Below are 14953 nucleotides of genomic sequence, written 5' to 3'. Positions count from 1 at the left end.
AGGCACAAGGCAGGATACACCCTGTTCAGGACACCGGTCCATCGCAGGACACACACAGGCATACAGTACACACACTCACACATGGGCCAATTCTCCTAGAAGCCCATTAACCTACCAGCATGTCACCGGACCATGGGAGGAAACCAGAGCTTCTGCAGAAAACCCATATAAACACAGGGAGAACATGCAAACTCCACACAGACAGCACTCCAGGTCTGGAATTGAACCCAGGGCCCCAGCACTGCAAGGCTTCAGTGGTAACCACTGTGCCACCTTAATATGGCACATATTCACTTTTGTTAACTGCAGGTGTTTCAGAGACAGCTCAGTTTAGAGATTACTAACCAGTTGTCCCCAAACCTAAATATTTTACAATGCATTGAAGCCACTGCAAGAAAGAAATCCAGAATGTACAGTATGTTTTCAGTGGCTTGTATACAAGTACAGTTATGTTTCTCATGATAGATATTGTAAGGGGATGAGGAGCATATTCAGTCATTTCCCAGTTTCTCTGACCTTGATTTTCTGATTATGTTTTGATACCCAGGAACACTTGTCCCTGCTGTCTGGCTTCTCTCTCACACAAGTCACTAATTTGTACCGCATAGTCCAATTCAACCATCTGACTGCTTTATCTTCCTGAAACCCTTCAATACACAAATAACAAACTTGTGAAATATGTCTTAAATAATAGCAATGTTTATAGCAAAGTGTATTGGACTTTAAAGGGAATCATTAAACAAATATGCTCTACCTTCAGGCAGATATAGTATATGCTGAAGACGTGGGGCTGTCTCTCTTGCTGGGGGACTGATTTGGTGAAACCTAATGACCCCTTGACAGAAATATCCAGCTCATATTGCTCTAAACCCCTAACATAATTTTAAAAATGCTGTTTTATGTACTGCACAGGAAATCCCACTAACAGAAACCGTTTGAAGTGACAAACAGAAACTATCTGAAGTGATGGTGAGTTATCTGCAGTAGCATGCTTTCTGGGAAATCATTAAGCGCAGTTGTATCGTTTTTACTGCTCTTTTGAATTGTGTAGGTCACTATCACGATAGCAGGTCTGAAACTCTTCCAGGAGCCAGAAAAAACACAAAAGGGAATTGAAGATGAGCAAGTCTAAACAATTTCTTATCAAGCCTCTGGAAAAAAACCCTCACCACGTTTATGGGAACCGCAAAAACACAAATCCCAATTAACATTTGTGAAATGTGCAATGTGTTTTGCTGGGCCCGTGGATGGAAAAAGGGCACAGCAAATTAATTATTTTTCAGTCTGCTCAGCAGTAAAGTTTCTGGAGTTTATTGGATGAGCGGATGGTAATAATCTAATAAATAAAAAAATGGAAGGAGGAGTGGCTGACGACTGAGATGCACAGGTGAAGCAGGCAGGAAAACAGCATGCAGGAGAGACGCACATACAGGAGGGGGCAGACAGGTCTGAGGTGGAATCAGGAGGGGATGATTGATAGCTAGCGAGTGAGAGAGTCTGGAAGCTGGAACTGGAGGACTGGAAACTGGAAAAAACCATGAGTAGTTCCTGAAAGACCTGGAACAGAGCACAGACATACACTTGTGTTAATGACTCAATGGCTGGGCCCTGAGGAATGGGCCCCTAGTGGTTTAATTATTGTGTGAGGTTCCCTAATGAGGCTGATAAGTCCGGCCTGATCTCGTTAGGGATGGCCTTGACGAGCTCCTTCCACGTGTGGAATGCGTCGTGGAATTTGATGGAGTTGATGCAGGAGCATGGGAGGTCGTCGGGGCATCACAATGTGCAACACCTTTTTTCTTTTGTTTTCTGATACAGAAGTTTGGAATTATTTCAGCATATAGATGTCCCTGATGAGAATTTGGGTTTCCTATCACCAGGGTTAAATGCTACCATTTCTGCCCTGTGCTGCTCATGAGAGATTGCCACAAAGAATTAAGCTTGCTCTGACAGAAAGAGTCAGCAAAGTGGAAGTAAAAACATGAGCAAGCACACACACAATGATTCCTTGTTCTTGGACTGTCTACAAGGCTTAAATAAACAGCTCAGACAGGCATTCATAATTATCATGAGCACCAATTCGACACACCCACTGTTTACAATAATCTCCCCAGGCCGTTTACACAAACTGGTACAAACTGTAAAACTCTTTTATGAGTGAAAGATGGTTTTAACTACATTTACTTAACTACATGCTTTAACTGTATTTGAAACCCAATTTCTGTTTATTTCTGTGAGTGAAATTAATGCAGTTTAGCAGAATATACTAGTCCCATTTCATGCCCCATTAGCCTGTAGCTTCTCAAATTCTTAAGCATATCATTAGATTTAGGTAAAAACACATCAAGGCGTAGAATCCATAATTGCCCCCACATAAAGCCATCCCACTGTGTCCCTGCGCACACACCAGTTCTCTCTTCATTGTAGGTGCTCAGCACCTCAGCTGTATGATTGAGCTGTCACACAACTGCTTTCGTGTTGGGCATCTGCACGGTCTCCCTCTCGAGTAGGTCAGAGACAAGATGTCCCTCAGGGTCCCTGCACAAGAGCTTGAGGGGATCTGCCACATACTCAGGGAAGGTGTGGTCTGCTGTCCTCGGGTCATGGAGCTCTGCGGCACAGAGACTAGGTAAAGGCATGGAGTACTTTAATCATCCGTCTACAAAGGAGCTTTGGAGGGTCACAAAACACTGCCGGGTACTCTCCACCTGTTCCGCGGTCTCTGTTTGTGTCAGATATCTTGGGTGGACATGCTGACCTGATGCAGGGTGCAGTGAAGCAGCAAGAAGTGGTGGTGTCCATCAAGGGCACAGTGTGTTCTGACCCCCCCCCCCTCCGTTAACACGTCTGGTGTTGTTGTCGTGGAGACCACAGGCTGTACAGGGAATGTGTTATTCCGGTTGTACTGAGATCACCCTACTGCTATCAGGATGGACCCCACCTAACTAGGCAAATGAGGGGCCACGAGCACCTCACCTGTCTCCACACTATGTGGAAAATACCCCCCCTCCCCCCAGCGCCGGATTTTTTAGGGCCTGCGAAGGAGGGAAACACTAGTGACTAACTAAAAACTAGCTGAAACAACGCGCTTGCGATCGACTCTAGGTGCTCCAAATCGATAATCATACTCTATCTAGGCTGTTCTAGAAACTAGAAGTATCGAAGTGATGGTCACTTGATGCACTTTATCACTCACGTGGTTTAGCATTAGAATAGTTTAAAGTGCATCGTGTCAATCGACGTCATTCAATTGGCGTTTATCCCTCTTTTTGCACATTTCGGCGTGAAAGTGCCTAGGACCTACGATCACCAAAATCCGGCTCTGCCCCCTGCCCCGTGTGGCTTATGTCCTGCACTACAGCCTGTGTCATATGCAGGACACAGCTGAGGAGGCCGTCTGTTACATACAGTATATTCCTCAGCAGTCACACTCATGCTGGACGTTCATAGTAGTTACAATGTCCTGAAACCAGTGGGTTGCATATTGGGATTCATTTGGTCTACGCAGGAGAATTGTTACTGGCCCTCATAAAGGTGAGTATTTGCACCTTGCATCCTTTGAATCTTCTAAAGCGATGCCAACTGGACATACTGTGCTGATTTTAGGCACAGTATTGGAGAGGAGGCAGACAAGCCACAACAGTCAGTGCTATTTCTAACTCTAATATACAGTAACTAGGGTGAACATAGTGGAAATTATCTATAAAATTATCTATAGGCAGTAAAACCTACAGTATAAAATTCAATAGGATAGCTGTTGGCACCTGGTGACCCCCCCCCCCCCCCACAGTGAGGCTCATGTGGTTGTGTTGAATTTCCTCTTTTATAGTTCCCTCTACTAATCTGATCAAAACTGTTTGCCTAATTTCTCTAAGAAGACATTTTTGAAAAGAAGAAATATTTCTGGTGAATCTGTCACGGTCGTAGTCCCTCTTTTAGAGGGCGCTCCTACCTTTTCCTGTATTGTTCCTAGTTCAGTAGTTTCACCTGTGTCTCATCCCCTTAGTCTTATTTAAGCCCGGCGTCTCCGCAGTTCCGGGCTCAGCTTTGGACGATGGACGCCCGAAAGCCCACCTATCCCCAGGCTCAGGAGCAGCCCGAGGGCACAGGCTTCATCACGGCATCCTGACCTCTGAGTCCGGGGCTCGGAGCGCCTGGTCCCGTCATGGTTTTTACCTTCTATGTTCCCAGTTTCCCCTTTCCTGTTTTTAACTGTTTTAATCTCGGATGGACCTCCCGGCATTGGACATTGGACTGCGCTCTAACTACCCCTGTGGACTGTATTGGATTTGTCGCCTCAGCCTTTCCCCATGCACCGGATCACCACCCTCACCGCCCCCTGTCTGTCGACCATACCTAACCTTGCTGTGTCTTGCCTGATGTGCTTCTCCAGACACTTCCGGATTATACCATCACGCATAGGGTCTTCCGTGACAGAATCTCCCTCTGATTTATAGAAGGTTTCATAGAAATCCTTAAATGCCAGGTTTATATCTTAAGGCTGCTGTATAAGATTTTTATTTGGCAGCTTGATAGCATTCATGACTAATTTCTTCCTCCTTTCTTATCTGCCAAGCAAAATGTCTTCCTACCGGTAAAACACTGGCCTTTTAATGCGGAAAATTGCTCATTTTTACCTTTTTAAGTACGTAGCTCTAAAGATGTGTTGAATCTTCAAATGTTCTTTTCATTGTTGTTTGAATTGACCTTTTTTGAGACTCATATTTAAATATCAAAAGTGGCCACACAGGTTCATTTATTTAGAGTGGTAAGAGGTAAAGAAAAAGAGAGTTCGTAAGTAAGAATTACCTGTAAAAATTATTGGGGGAAATTAGTGGGGAGCCTCTCAGTGCTTCGCCATTCCTGGAAGTCTTTCTGCGATATTTTCTGGAAAGGTGACTCCCAGGAAGTAGGAGCACTGTCAGATTCCTGTGAGGCAAAATGCTCAGGAAGATGTGGGCGAAATAACACACATGCAGCAGTATTGGACTGATTTCAGTTGCTTTTCCTGTGATAAGAATCAGCTTCCTAACGATAAGTAACTTCATCATAGAAGCAGGGATTGGGCTATGTGTGTCAAAAGGTTAGACGCAAGTATTTCTTGAACTCTGTCGGCATTTAATGGTTATCAAAGTGCTTTGCTTACTTTTTTCTTGGAATACGGGGTATACAGGAAAACGTTGAGCCGGGAGAGTCCTATTCCTGTTTCAGACCAACTAAAATCTCTTTAAATTGATCAACCCAAAAGCACCCTTCCCAACAGAGATGAAGTACCAATAGTCCCAATCCATAACAGATGACAGTGAACCAAAGGCTATCTAGTCTCAGAACAATACATCACTGTCTCAGGCCAGTAGCACTAGTTAATGATATAATTAAACAAAGAGTGATTCAGGAAGGTTAAAATTCAGTGCACATCATAGGAGTATATGTTATGTTTCAACTCTCATGCTTAAGTACAAAATTCAAATTTTTGCTAAGAAACCGGGAGTTGAATATAGATTTCTCGCTAGTGAATGACATGCATACAGAACTCTCTCTCTTCCTCAATCGCATTTCCACTCTTCTCAGAGATGGCCAATCTCAGAGCACATTGTGTATTGTGGGGAAAGAAACATGCAAAGTGTTTTACCTTTCCTCCCTCTCTTATCACCAAACACCACATCCTCTAACTTGTTTCATATTCCTGTTTACAAAATGACCATAAGTTGATATATGAGGTTCAAGGAAATCCATTGTGTAAACTAACAGTATTTAGTGACCTTTACAAGACAACCTGCCAAAAACGTACGCTAGACCAAAAAAATAGTATATGCACTTTTTATTTAACAATATTATTTTGTAGACAATTTATGTGGAAATATTTTGTGCAACAAGAATGCTTAATAAAGCTCTAACATATTTTAATTTCCTCCAGTCCAAGGACTATCCTGCTCTGATGTAAGATAGACAAAGGTTCTTGCTAATTTGGGAATAAAGACAAGGAACAATCAGTACAATAATTCAAATTTCATATATAATGTAAGACAGTGTTAAGACTAAGTTCTCTAAAATGAAGAAGTGAGTAATACCTCCAAATTACTGTTTCACTTACAGCTGGATATCACCTCAATATTGTGACCTGAATAAAACTTCCCTTGAGCCTCAAATGCAATTATTCAATGCTTTCGATTCCTACAATTTCAGAAATTTCAGAAAGCTGTATATGGGAGATATTAACTGGCAACCTACTGAAAGTAAAAAGGTGTGAGCCTGGTTATGACTGTATATAGACATGGACCCACGTGATCCACTACAAGTTCACTACATAGTGAATCAGGTAGAAAAGTAAAACTTTTCTTCATCAAGTGAATTAAGAAGTGTCTTCAGGAAGACCAGATTAATAAACTCACAGTAGTGTTTATCCAGGAGACTGGATTTAACAGCCTTGGCTTAAACATTTTCTGTAGTTCTCTTTAAGACTCACAATTTAGCCAGCTATAGAAGGCTGAATTTAAATACAAGTTAGAAACATCCTTAAGTCTCCGCAGTATACAAATCTTAAAAATATGATTATGTTCCAATTAAATAGTTTTCCTCTCATTTTAAGAAAGTTTTTCTGAAGCTATTTTTCTTTCCCGTTTTTGTTTTTCAGTCTTAAAAAACATGCTCTCCGTCTGAAAAAGAAACCTGAGATAAGGAACAATTCCCTCACAAGAAGCTGACCGAGGCCAGTGACGTTCAGTGGTTTCCAGATGTTATCATTTAGAGGAAATGCATGAATACCTACAGTATAGACAAGCGTTGAGCTTGTCTACGACAGACAGTGATGTCACCCCCTTGGGCTCTGCATGGTGTTGGAGTCTGATCAACAAGACCGCACAGGTGTAAGGGAATTTGTTGCCGCCTGGGGGAGTAAAGTCGTGTGGATCAGATCCTGGAGGTTCCTGTGCATCAGTAAAGCAGATATGTATTTGTCATGTGTAGGTCAAGGCTCTTTTCTAACCCCTTCATCAAGTCCAGGATTGTGGAGGAGCTGAAGTCTATCCTGCCAAGCAACGGGCATAAGGAGGGATACACCCTGGGACAGGACACCAGTCCATCACAGGGTACACACAGTCACAAACACCCACATGCTCACACTTGTTGTCATGCCCCACACTGTACCTCGGAAATGCCGTTCTATCCCTGTCACACCCCACACTCTCCCTCGCAAACGACGTTGCATTCCCAGGACCACTGCTTCACAATCTCATCCCACACATCATATTCTCACATGCACCAGATTCCTCAAATTCTCACTCCCTAACCAATCATCCAATCACTCCCCTTTCCTTTCAGTATTTAAACTCCCCTCACACACCTCTCCATGCTTACTATTGAGGAGCCTCTTGTAGTATTCTCCAGTGTGTGTTTCCAAGCCTTTTGACTGATCTCCTGTTATGAATCTTCTGCTTCTGCTTCTGCTTCTGCTTCTGCCTCTTGACCTTGCCTTCTGGATTTTGACTTTTGGACTGTTTTGGATATCTCTCATTGCTGGACCCTTAGCTTCCCTAATTGACCTTGCCTTCTGGATTTTGACTTTTGGATTGTTTTCGGATATCTCTCGTTACCGGACCCTTTGCCTCCCTTATCGACCCAGCTTTCGGATTTCGTCTTTTGAATCGTCCCTTTGCTACTCCGCGTTCTGTGGGGTTCCGGTCACGCAAAGGATCCTCCAATTCTACCTATAGGTTTCATGACACTTGTTCTCCCAGAAGCCATTTAACCTTCCAGCATGCCTTTGGACTGTGGGAGGAAACCCCTGCAAACATGGGGAGAACACGCCAACACAGATAGCAGCCCAGGTCCAGGACTAGACCCAGGGCTTAGCTCCAGCAGTGAAAGGCAGCAGTGCTTACCACTGCGACACTGTGCCTCCCAGGTTCTTAACTGGCTGCCAAAAAAACTGGAATATTGTGAAGTGAAATTTAATAGAACCATTACGTGGAACGTCTGGCCCCAAAAATAAAGTTATGAAGAACTGCAGCCGAGGGGACTAAAACCCAAATAATTCCCAATGGTGCCTTTTACTATCACAGCTGCTCAGCACTTCCATTAAATGTGAGAACATTTAAACAATTGATTTTGTTTTGTTTGTTTATTTTGCCAGTGTGAGATTTTAAGATAAGATTTTATTGTCCCATGAGGGAATTGTTTTATGGACATCCTGTACATTTAAACAGAATACAAACAAAAAGAAAAACATTGCCAATTATTCTATTACAAAAAATATGAAAAATGTTGCACATCACTCTATTGCACATGTACAGTATCACACATAACAACATGTAACATTTATAACACATCACAAAACATATTGCACTCAAGTGGGTTGTAAGAGTCAAAATTGTGTTTATCCTTGACATTTGTGTTGACAGCTTTAATGGATTGTGGAACAAAGGAATGTTTGTATCTGTTTGACTTACAGTTGGGAACCCTAAAACGTTTGCCAGAAGGAAGAAGTTGATATTCAGAGTTGAGGATGTAGGAAGGATCTTATATAATGTTTCCTGCCTGTTTGATTAGGGATTTTTCAAAGATTGTCTTTCACTCCCATGACCTTCAAAGCTGTCTGGATGAGATTGGGATTTTAAACGAATTGAAAGATTACCAAACCACACTGAAATAATATTGATAATGTTCTCGATTATAGAACAGTAAAAGTGTAGTGTTACTTCCTGTCGAACCCCAAACACTCAGTCTTCACAGGAAAGTCTTAGTCAGCGCTTCTGAACTTTGGAGCAAACGCTCTCAACATGAGTAGTCCAGCACAGGTTACTGTCTATGTGTACACCTTAGTACCTATATGAATCAACCTGAGTGATAAGTTTGTTGTGGATTACTACCTGTGAGTGATCACTAACTGCTCTGGGATCAAAAACTATTTCTCTTTTTTAGAAAAAAAACTTTTTATTTTCTTTTTTTAACATTCAGAATTAGGCTATTCTTGTCCACACCATTGCACAATGCTTTGGATTTCTGATAGAGATAGATAGATAAGACTTTATTGATCCCGAAGGGGAATTGATGATATGTACAGTATACAGATGAGCTGCTACCTCTATGCATTAAGCCAAGAACAGCTGTATCATCTAAAAATTTGAAAATTAAGTTGCTTTGACTACTGCTTGTACATTTTTATAAAGTGTGAACAGAACTGGAGAGCTCGCACAGCCCTGAGGGGCACCTGTGCTAATAGAACATGATTCGGAAAGAGTTTTGTTGACCCTGATATACTGTGGTACCATCTTATAATGTTATGGCTAACGGACTTCAACTTGCTTATCAATAGATGGGGCTGCAGCGTATTAAATTAAGTCCACAAACAGCATCCGAGCATAGGCATTGGGGTCCTCTAGGTGCTTTAGAACAAGATGCATAATGCTTTTGATTGCATCATCGGTGCCCCGTGTTTCTATGCAAACTGATATGGATCCAGTACAGTGTTCACTTCTGAGCACAGCATGGATACCATAATCCTTTTTAAAGCACTTCATAACAACAGACAACAGTGCTACTGGCCTGTAGTCATTGTTATCTGAGGGACAGGGCTTTTTGGATATTGGCACGATTATTGCTTTTTTTCTCAAAGCGCTGGAAAAGAGTGAGAGTCAACAGACTTCTGAAACATAGGACAACATCCTGGTGTTAATTCCTCTGCACAGTTTTTTAAAAGAGAGGCAGTGATGCCATTGGGGCCTGTTGCCTTTTTCCCAGATACGTTTTCTTTGAACACAGATTTTCTTTGATTCCATCCGCAAACACAAAAATAAAGCCAAAGGCTTATATGGGAGGCATCATCTGTGTCACACAAGTCATGATATTGTTCCCCTGTCCTGCACTGTGTTAAACTGCTTTCTGAATGCCCTTGCTGGATGTTGCTGACACTAAATAACTGCTTATTTAGCATGTATACTTTGAGCCTGGGAATGTCTTCCCAGGAATAGTGCGGTATCAGAATATCTCGTTCTTTAAAGCAGCAAGAGTTCCAGAAAGTCACACGGATGACATCTATCACTTGTTCTAAAGTCTGAGGTCAGGAGTGTGATAGTGCAAGCCTTTGCTTTGGCCATGGCCTCCTCTGGGAGTGAAAATTGGACACGATTGGCTTAATTACTTGATTTGTGTCCTGTGTGACTGAGATGCCACTGGAAGAATATAGGACTAATTTGATTGGCCCAGTAGGTAACAATTGGTTGGTAGCATCGAGAAGGTGCTTCTCAAAAAATCGTGATTATTGAAACAATGATTCAGAAGAGAATGTAACTGATGTGTTACAATGGGTTAGTTGTATATTCTGGGAAGCCAGCAGCCATGTCACCCTGCAATTTACAATTGGCCAACCCACTAAAGCTAAGCAGGTGTGAGCCTGGTCAGTACCTAGATGGGAGACCTCCTGGGAAAAACTGAGGTTGCTGCTGGAAGAGGTGTTAGTGAGGCCAGCAGGGGGCGCTCACCCTGCGGTCCATGTGGGTCCTAATGCCCCAATATAGTGACGGGGACACTATACTGTAAAACGAGCGCCATCTTTCGGATGAGACGTAAAACCGAGGACCTGCCTCTCTGTGGTCATTAAAAATCCCAGGGTGTTTCTCGAAAAAGAGTAGGGGTGTAACCCTGGTCTCCTGGCCAAGTTTCCCATGCCTCCTAATAATCCCCCTCTATGAATTGGCTACATTACTTTGTTCTCCTCCCCCCCCCTCCCCCCCCACTCCGACGGCAGGCAGAGCGACGCGCCGGTTGGAGTATTTCTCAGTCGCATTAAATGGCAACCAAGATTTGGTTCAAACCACCAAATGGAGACGGGCGTGCCAACAAGCGGACCCTGCTGATGCGGGATTAACGCTAGGGTGAGAGAGTTGTATATTCTGGGAATTAGCTCTGAAGATTGATCTTCATTTTATGTCACGCAATAAGAGAATTCATATTGGGAATTAAACCAATGTTGTTCAGTGTAGTTTAGGTGGACTCTGGGTGTAAAAGGGGCTAAGCCAGTTAATGTGCAACAAGAAGGACTGAGATGAGAAATGAAATCTTAATAGTTAAATGAATCTTAAGGTTAAAAGGGAAGCCTGGCTGTAAAGGGCTAACCCCATCCAACTTCTTAAGAATTTAACATGTTTAGGAGCCAAAAGCAGGCATATTAAACTATGTACAGTTGATAAATTAATCCATTTGACCCTGTAAACAACTAGATCAATTAACTTAATTGATTAAGAACTCAGTTGAAATGAAAACCGTTTTAGTTGAGAAACACAGGTCTATGTATGTAGGTGTATGTGTAGCTCTCTGATTTTAATTCATGCGTGTTAATTATCAGTAGTTCTAGACACCACAGGGTTGCAAATTGTTTTTTACAAATTGTTTCACTTTACCAGCCTTGTGAACAGTGCCAGTATAGACTGCACGTGTTTCAGCAAAAGCAGAGACAAATTTTCACAAGTTATTTGGCAGGCACAGCCAGTGATATATTTGTGTGTCACATACCAGCATATTCTTCACCTTCATGTCATTTCTGAACAGCCCAGACGTTTAACACACACCTTCCACAAATACGAAAATGCATTCAGCCTTGAGATGCTGTACAGTACCTTCAAATGCTGCTCATTTAAACGCTAAGGCTGTACTAAAAGGCTGTAAAAGAGACAGAACGGTTTTCAAAACTTTATTACACTGGAATTCACTACAAATAAGTGAAAGTATATACTACATTCTTTTTAGTTTTTAATGAATTAGATGACGAAAACAACAAATTAATCAAATTATTAACAAAACCTAACTAGCGTATGTATCCAGAAATGGAAAAAAATTCCCCAAAAGTATGGGATTTACCTAAAAAACCTGCAAACTGTTTGCTATGATTATTCTACTAGACGTCGGGATCTTCCAGGACCCGATATCAAAACCAAAAGAATAAAGGCAATGCAAACAATATATTACACCTACATATGATGACTAAAGGGGAAAGAACAGAACACAAATGGGAGTTTTGACAGTTTGACAGAAAATTACAATAGTTCATGATATAAACATCTAAAATGTTAGGGCCAATGGTTGCACAAAGTGCTGTTCGGTTGGGGTTGTCTGGAAATACTGTACATTCATTATACCCATTTTCCTCCAACCTTTGACAGTTTCTTTTTCAACCAAGCCTTCAAAACTAAATGATACATATTATGGAATACTACGTTCATTTAACCTAAAATAGTTCTACAGTGAGTCAGTCTGACAGTATATCAGTTCACAGGGTGTCTACCTTTGCACTGCTGCTCTTTAGAAGTCCAGGCTGGTTCTGTTTTACACACACAAGTATTACATGGTGATCTGAGCCTCCTCAGTTGTAGACATTAACATCAGGGAATGAGGCTGTTGGAAATCTCGGCCATGCTGGAGATTCATGGGAGTTTTCCATACAGGAAGCCAGGCTGACAACGGTGACAATGTGCTTTCTTCACACACATCTCCTGTGACCTTCCATTGTCAGGGCAGAGAAAGTTCAGCCCCATGAGCCACCACGCTACTTCCTTTTATTAGGATGAAGAGGCAAGTTTTGTTCTTAGAAACGTACTTCGGTAATCCTTCCAGAGGGGTAAGAATCATTCAGGGTCACAAACAGTGATCCGTCGGCCTGAACAAGATGTGAAAAAATGCACTCTGTCCTTGTGGTGAGACATTAAGCAGGGGTCTTGATGTGAGCGATCCTGCAGCAAGGGCTATAATTTATTCCTGTACTTATTTGGGTGATACCTTTATCCAAGGCAACCTCAATTGAAAGCAGTTGTTGAGCTGGAAATGTGAACAGCGTGCCAAAGGAAAAGCAACCAGGAGTGTGGAATTATATACACAGAAAGTTCTAAAAAACAATCCGCGTTACAGCATTGCAGGTGCAGGATTTATGATTCCAGTCTGAGCATGTGGGTCTTGAGCAAGGCTGTGAGAAATCTGATGTGTGTCTGTCACAATCATCATCCCTCCTCTTAAAGGCACTCCGGCCCTTTCGTATTTTAGTTGATCACGTGCACCTGCCTCCTGTTTTGTCTCCTTATTTAGGTCTGGTGCTCCCACTATTCCTGGCTCAGCATTGGGAGATGGACGCCCGGAAGCCTGCCTACCAGCGGGTCCAGGAGAGACCCGACACCATAGGCTTCATCACGGCACCCAGACCGTCTGAGTCAGGGGCTCGGAGTGCCTGGCCTCGTCACCCTGGTTTTATTCCCTGTGCCTGTTCTGGATCCCGTTCCGGATTTTAACCTTGTTTGTCTTATCTTGGATCGATCCCCCGGTTTTGGACTTTGGACTGTCTGGATCTGTTTGCCCTTGCCACGCCCCCTGAGCACCGGATCACCATTGTCACACACCCCTGTCTCTCAACCCGCCCTGATCCTCTACATCTCTTCCCTGTTGTCCTTCTCCACTTACTTCCAGATTATACCGTCTGCATTGGGTCTTAAACTACATTTCATGGGAGCCTGGACCGGCCCCCGTTACTGTGTCTAGGTACTGGAGAGCAGGCACCACTAAGGGACAAGCTTAGCCTGTCTCTGCAGATGAATGTAGAGGAAGAGAGGGGACAAGTGTGGATGCATGGATGGAGATGTTCCAAGAAATTATGTTTTTCCCCTGGAGGCCAAGATACAGAAAATCATTTCCTTCCCAGTTTCCTCTCGCTTGTTCCAGATGGATAATGAGACTGACTCTTGAGGAGACAGCATCCCCGCCCCCCCCTGCCATCAAATCATCTCTCCCCATGTTTCTTATGCAGTTAAGAGAAGTGCTACTTTCCAAAATACGTACAGGAAACCGTGTCCAATTAACTTACTGACCACACATCCTGCAGAGTCAAAATCACATCCATGATATCAAACCTTTTGTACCCCTTGGACGTGATATATCACTCATAACATTGCTAAGCTTGTTCTTTACACATTGTTACAGCAAATATCAAGAGCCCTGAGTCCTCTACTTTTTGCCTCTACAGCAGAACTACTCTATCGTGGCCCTTCCAAAACATTCCAATGCTCCAATACTTCCATACAATCAACACCTTAGCTGCAGTATTGAAGCTTCGAATGCTCAAATCATTAAGGAGCTTGTTACTGTAAAATTGTTTGACGCCGTTGATTAGAGAGCCTCCCTTCTGATGCGTCCTCCTTTACAGATTACAAACCAGTCCTTAAAAAAGCAGATTTAGCAGAGTTGTGCTGAAGCAGGATTAAACCGACGCAGACATGTTGAATTTCGCAGAAGTGTTTTCCAAATATCCTGTCATTCTGGCTCATGTAACAAGACAGAAAAAAGATGTACAGTAGTTCCAGATCTGAACAGTTCATAATCAGGCTTCCTATTTTCATTGTCAGTATTTTATCCTGAAAGAACAAAAGAACAAAATATATTATCAGCATTGCCACTCTTGTTTCCTTTCTGATCTTATTACTGTACCTGATGGTGAGACCTATTGTACTTCAGCTTCTCCAGCTGACACGGAAAAAGTATCCAAGCGCAAATCCAATGCTCTTTTTCCTCTTCCATTTTGTCTTTTTCTTTTTCATCCTTGATTTTTTTCAAATATTTGTGCAACGTGATGAGAAATGTCTGCTTCTTCTTGAAGGAGAAACTACCCACGAATCTAGTCTTTAAGCAGCTAATCTGTAGACAAAACTCTTGTTTTATTAGTTCCCCAATGTGTGTCTTTATTGGGCCACTCATAGACCCTGCCTACACTTGACCAGTGCTGTTAATTTAGCCAAGTCACAAGCGTACTTTAGTCGCTGAAACCATGCTCAGCACATGAACACTGTGCAAGACCTAGCACTCAAGGCATTCATCCATTTCTTACTGTACCAGTTTAGGCTAAAGGGGCCTAACCTGGCAAGCAACAAGGCAGGATACGCCTTGGACAGGACGCCAATCCATCGCAGGACACACACGCACA

Source organism: Lepisosteus platostomus, chromosome 15 (genome assembly GCF_059453375.1).
Source record: "Lepisosteus platostomus isolate fLepPlt1 chromosome 15, fLepPlt1.hap1, whole genome shotgun sequence".
Classification (NCBI taxonomy): domain Eukaryota; kingdom Metazoa; phylum Chordata; class Actinopteri; order Semionotiformes; family Lepisosteidae; genus Lepisosteus; species Lepisosteus platostomus.
This window is presented reverse-complemented; position numbering follows the sequence as displayed.